Below are 6,774 nucleotides of genomic sequence, written 5' to 3'. Positions count from 1 at the left end.
AGGTTGCTGGCTCAAACACCAGAGTCCTTGTCACGTCATCACTGGAATGGTGGGAGGGAGAAAGAGAGCACCCACATGCAGACTAGGTGCCTGCCCATTCTACCTCAAAACAGAGCAGCACTGTGACAAATTCTGCCCTCATTGTCAGTTAGAGGGAGAAAGCACACTTGGACACAGCCCAGGCAGGCACCTGCTCCCACAGTGCTATTTGCACAATGCAGGTCCTTTCTAGGTGTTTGATGAACAGCAGCAAAACTCTGCACAATAACCCCTGAACCATCAGCAATATTGCAGTGCTGATATTTCAGATGAGGTTTGGAGACGAGTCATGTTTCCAGCTTTTTCTTTGCCAGAACTGGAAGCCAGCTGAGGCAGGAAGCAAGCAAACAAGCAAACACACACACACACACACACACACACACACACACACACGGCCAGTGGAGGGGAGTGGGGGGGAGTCATTGACCCTTCTGCCCAGTAACTCTTCAGATTTCAGCATGAACACACTCTCAGCTACCCAGAATGCCTTGCATCGGTACACAAGCCTCAGACAAGTCTGAGCAGCAGGTTGAGCCAGGCGGCCTGTAATTCCTCTGCTTGACAGAGTCTGTTTCACTCGGCAGCCATGGAGACGATCGGCTTGGTCTTGGTGATTCAGCTGCTATAGCCAACTGTCACAGCTGACTCTGTTGACTTTGCAGTTAACTGGGACTTTCCAGCCATAATAGGCTTGTTTGCTGCATTAATGCCTCATTAAAAGTTATAACTATCTTTAAATGCCCCCTCCGAAAGCAGGTACTCGGTGAAATTCAGTCAGTGGACTATTTACTTGTTCACAATAGCAGCAAATTGCCAGGAGCTAAATCACATTAATGATGATAATAATAACTTTCATTTATTGCATTATATCCCACCTTTTTCTCCAAGGAGCTCATGGTGTACACCAGACACCCCCAAACTCAGCCCTCCAGCTGTTTTGGGACTACAATTCCCATCATCCCCGACCACTGGTCCTGTTAGCTAGGGATGATGGGAGTTGTAGTCCCAAAACAGCTAGAGGACCGAGCTTGGGGATGCCTGATGTACACGGTCCTTCACTCCCTCATATAATCCCCACAACAACCCTGTGAGGTAAATTGGACTGAGAGGCAGTGATTGTGTGACCCAAGGTCACCCTTTGAGCTTCGTGGCCAAGTGGTCTCCCAGGTCACAGTCTGACACCCTAACCACCGAAAAAGAATAATATTGAAGACCTGATTGGCTTCCACAACTATTTTTTTAGAAACAAACAACCCTCTAGATTTGGGGGGGGGGGGAGTAGAGATTTGCAGTTTTTAAGCTTTCTGAGCTGGGACAAGCTTTTGAAAGGAGAAATGAAACAGTCCAAGAGTCCTGGGATACACGCAATATGTATTCCTGTGCATGTTTCCTCAGAAGGATGTCCCATAGTATACAGTACAGATTACTCACAGGTAAGCATGCATAGGGTTGCACCCTATAGATTTTCTCAGAAAACAGGACATGGCCTGTATGTTCATCCATCCACCACAGAATCGAAAAGGTTTAGCTTTTGCTTACTGTTAGAAGTTTCACTTCAAGCTTGTCCTTGCCCTTTTGTCCATTCCAGATAAACAGAAAGAAAAACAAAAATAGGGACCAGAAATCTGCCTTTAGTTTTACTGCATTTCCCCTACATAGAGCTGCAGATGTGAGCTGATGTCATAGGAATATTTAGACATTACAAAACACATTTAGATTACTGAACAAACATATAACAGCGAATTAGAATAATTATATATTTTGTGCTGAGGAAAGAAATTTGGGGAGGCTATCCAGTTACTAATTTGAATTTCAGTGTGTTCTGATTACATATTGTTTTATTCATTAAAATGAGTTATTCTCATCAATTGGGGGTGCTGGAATTTGATAGCATAATGAGGGCTCGGTCAAATGCTTTTTCCGGTTGACCTGCTGAAATCCATTTTTGGGATCTACATATTTGCCCAGCCTTTCTTAACCAGTCAGTATTTTACTTCAGGTTACCGACTCCGCTAACCCAGAAATAGTACCTTGGGTTAAGAACTTTGCTTCAAGATGAGAACAGAAATTGCGTGGCGGCAGCACGGCGGCAGAGAGAGGCCCCATTAGCTAAAGTGGTACCTCAGGTTAAGAACAGTTTCAGGTTAAGAACAGACCTCCAGAATGAATTAAGTTCTTAACCCGAGGTACCACTGTATGATCGCCGCTTTGGCAAAGCAGAGTTTGCTCATAGTGAACTCTTGGTTTTCCGTTCTGTCATTTGTTGCTCTGAGCTATTGCTGCTGCTCCGTGCCAAGCCATTGTCTGTGATATTGAAGTAGCAAATGATTTCCATAACTAAATGTACCCTATGGAATGGCGTCACCTTGTGATGCTTCAATTCCATTGACTTCAGTCAGCTTTATGGCTTAAAACTGTAAGCAGTCTAATTGTGTGCAGTGTTGTAGCATGTATATTTCATGGCTAGTTTATTACTCTCTTGTGTGGCTATTTAGGCATGATATATCTTGGGTCTTTTCTTTTCTTTTAAGAGCTGTTGGCAATCAAACAGGGGTTTTACAGGGGACTGAAATTTTCGAGGAAGAATATTGTTTAGAGCAGGGGATGTTTTCAGGAAGTGTCTGAAAAGGGAGAGATGCGGGGAGCAGTAGGCAGACAGGGAGGAGGACATTGTTCCTGGAGGTTGTTTTCCCCATATTACTGGAATGGCAAGATATCTTTGGAATACACAGGATATAGCCTGAGTGGGAAGCAGAGAACACTGTGCTTGTTTTTGCAGAAAGAAACTTGTTCCGGAGAACTTCAGAAGGAGAGAAATTGTTGGCTTGTTGTGAAAGATTTTTGGACTAGGGGGAGGTTGAGGTTTTGTTTATTTTTTATTATTGGTTAATGAATGGTTCTGATGATTGCTTTCCTAACAGTAAGGTAAAGGGACCCCGACCATTAGGTCCAGTTGTGGCTGACTCTGGGGTTGCGGTGCTCATCTTGCTTTACTGGCCAAGGGAGCTGGCGTACAGCTTCTGGGTCATGTGGACAGCATGACTAAGCCGCTTCTGGCGAACCAGAGCAGCGCATGGAAAAGCCATTTACCTTCCCACTGGAGCGGTACCTATTTATCTACTTGCATTTTGACGTGCTAGGTTGCATTTTGACGTGCTATGTTTAAACTGCTAGGTTGGCAGGAGCAGGGACCGAGCAACGGGAGCTCATCCCGTCACGGAGATTCGAACCGCTGACCTTCTGATCGGCAAGTCCTAGGCTCTGTGGTCAACCCACAGCACCACCCGCGTCCCTTCCTAACAGTAAGGCCAGACTATTTTTGTGATAAGGACACAGAACCTAAACCCACACAAGAAACTTGGTTTAGTGAAAAGGTCTCAGCAGCTCACCTGAAGCTTAAGGGAGAGATGGAGTCAACTGAACCTCTTCTAGGGAGGGAGTCCCACAACTTGGGCCTCTCGCATGAACAGACCTTGGCTCTTGCTTCTTCACCTGAAGGGCAATGAGCTCCGCTACCTGAGGCAAGAGCAATGTTGACCAAAGAGAGGATATTTTTGGTTGTAGCACCACATCTGTGGAATGCCCTCTGCAGAAAAGATCTCCTGGCACCAATTCTGCTGCTCTTTAGGCCCCAACAACTTTATTATGCCCAAATTTTCTGCGTGTTTCATAACAGACTTTAGCTTTACAGCATAGCTGTGGAGGATTCTATTGGTTTTGTGGCAAATGTTTTTTTTTGGGGGGGGGGCGGTATCTTCGTTCTATGCACATTTTTGTCCTAACTTGTGGTTTGTCTATTGTTGTTTTTTAGTTGTACGTTTTATACAGACTAGAAATAAATAGCTCTCTCTCTCTCTCTCTCTCTCTCTCTCTCTCTCTCTCTCTTACACACACACACACACACACATACATACAAACCAAGTCAGCATTCCATACAAAACAATGTGCATCCTCTCTACTATGGATTTCTTCCCCACCCAGCCCCATAAAAATCCACTCCTTCTATAATGCTTTTTTTTTTTTTTTAAGAACCAGCAGTTCAATTTTTTTTTGGCTAAGTCTTTTATCAGCAAGGAGAACACAGTCAACACCAGGGGTCAGCAAACTTTTTCAGCTGTGGGCTGGTCCACCGTCCCTCAGACCTTGTGGGGGGCCGGACTATATTTTTTTTGGGGGGGGGGGAATGAACGAATTCCTATGCCCCACAAATAACCCAGAAATGCATTTTAAATTAAAGCACATATTCTACTCATGTAAAAACACCAGGCAGGCCACACAAATAACCCAAGATGCATTTCAAATAAAAGGACACATTCTACTCATGTAAAAACATGCTGATTCCTGGACTGTCTGCGGGCCGAATTGAGAAGGCGATTGGGCTGCATCTGGCCCACGGGCCTTAGGTTGCCTTCTCCTGGTCAACACTATCTACAGCCACTGCTTTATTCTCCCTGCCTGGCCTCTTAATTGTTTTGCCAACCAGGAAAAGCTGGATGTTGCATTCCTACCTAATGCATTTCATGTAAAGGAAAAGCAAGACATTGCAGTAGAAATGGCACAGGGGGCCGAGGGGAGGGGAGCTCGTTTTTGAACTACCAGGACCAACAGATTGTTTTCCTGGTGCAAGGAAGGAGCGGATCAGAAATGCTATTAAGAGGAAACACAATTAAAAAAATAGGATGATAAAGATGTCCCTTTCCGAGGTGGAGAAGACCAATCTGCCAGTGCTTTATCTTTGACAGGCCAGCTCTGCTAAGATAAATTGGAAAGCAACACAGAACGGTACAACCAGCTGCATGAAATGGGAATACAAATGGTTATTTTGGTAAACAGGAAGGTTTGGAGACACCAGGTTTTTTCTTCTCTTTTTTAATGCTGAACATAGTCTCCACATTGGAGAGTTAAAACACCACACCCTCTGCATTTCAACACAGTGCTAACCAAACTCCTCCCCCTCAGACCACTTGAAAACTGCTGAGGGTCTTGGTGGACCACATAATGATTTTTCTGCCTGTTGTATCAATTGTAGTGCGCCACGCTAGATGCTGCATGATTTATTAATTCATATGCTTATTGCTTCTTTCGTTTCTCTTATCGTAACTTGAATTCCGTAGAGTTCAAATTACAATATGGAATAATAAAAGAAGCAATAAAAATACAATTGCCAATCAGTGTGGATATTTAGTGCAGACACAACATGAACCGCCTAAAATGAAGCTCACAGTCCACAGACCTCTCCGTTCAGAAGTGCTGTTAATGTGGTGGTGCTGATCTTCAAGCTGATTAAATTTAAAGTTACATTTAAAAGGGGCCCCACTGTACTGAAAGAAGCAGTTCGGCAACGTTACTGAATAGAAGTAGAAGCTCACTGTTCAAAGCTCAATCTCTTTACATTCAGCCTCTGCTTTCCTCACACTTGAGCTCTCAGTTCCTCCCTTCACAGCTAAGCTCGCTTCTCAAGGCACAGCAAGCACAAGGCAGCGATGGGTCCATGAAAATAGTTTACATTTGGCCTCTTCTTTATCAATTAGGCTTGACAGAGACAAGTACTTCTTCACAAAGCATATAGTTATACCCAGTGCTTTGTTTCTTAAAAAAATAATGTTTAGGGGTACTCTCATTTTGACTCAAGAAAACCACCATTTTATAGTTCAAATTGGGAAAAATACAGTAAATGGACAAAAGTACAAAGATTCACAAAATGTTTAGGGGTATGCATCCCCCTGCGTCCTCCCAGGAAAAAAAACCACTGGTATCGTATGGAATTCGTCACCACAGGGACATAGTGCAGCAACGACGACCGCCTCACAGAGCGCTTTTGGCAAACTATTCTGGAGGGAACTAAAACATAATGAGGGCCATGTTCACACTATACATTTACAGCACTGTAATGCCACTCTGAACAGCCATGGCCTCCCTTAAAGAATTCTGGGAGCTGTAGTTAATTTTTGGGCCTCATGCGTTGTTAAGAGACCTTTATTCCCCTTCCTGAGCTGTAATTCCCGGAGCAGTTTCACAGTCAACCCCTCTTCACAGGGGACTCTGGGAATTGTGGCTTTGGGAGGGGGAATAGTAACTGCAAGGCATTCTTGACCAGGTCAAAAAATGTAGCACCTTAAGGACTAACCAATGTATTATGGCATGCGTCTTCATGGGTTAGAATTGAAACACAGATAAAGGTATAATGAATAACGACACCTTCCAAGAAACATGGACTCCTTTTATTTCTGTTAATGAACAAAATCAAGGCCTTCTTATACCAACCGGTCAACATTCTCAGTGGAGGGGTTACGTTAAATAATATGTTTGAATGTGGAATGTGTAAGTGTATGTTTAGAGACGATGGATAAAACAAACACCATTAGATGTGCTGCTGGATAAGTGTTTAATGGCTATTGTAGTTGTTTAAAAGCCAAGAAAATAATTGTTAAGAAAACAAATAAATGTATGCCTAAAAGTATGTACAAAACTGGACGTGTTCATGTATATGTACACATACACACAGACAAGTTCTGAAATGTACCTATTCTGCACCCACTGAAACCCCCCAAGAAGACATATGCAGTTTGAAGTGAAGTAATGCAAGCCTTCCACAGTTCTGTAATAAGGGCTTGTCAATAATGATCAATGAAGGGCGCTTGGCCATTGTTTTTGGAATTACTCGGGGGGAGCAGACCAAGGCAGATGTTTGCGCCTGAATGGTGGCTTTGTTGCTGACACACAGCAATGAAAGGT

The sequence above is a fragment of the Podarcis pityusensis genome (genome assembly GCF_964106645.2).
Source record: "Podarcis pityusensis genome assembly, chromosome: 5".
Lineage (NCBI taxonomy): Eukaryota > Metazoa > Chordata > Lepidosauria > Squamata > Lacertidae > Podarcis > Podarcis pityusensis.
Note: the sequence above shows the minus strand (reverse complement) of the source record.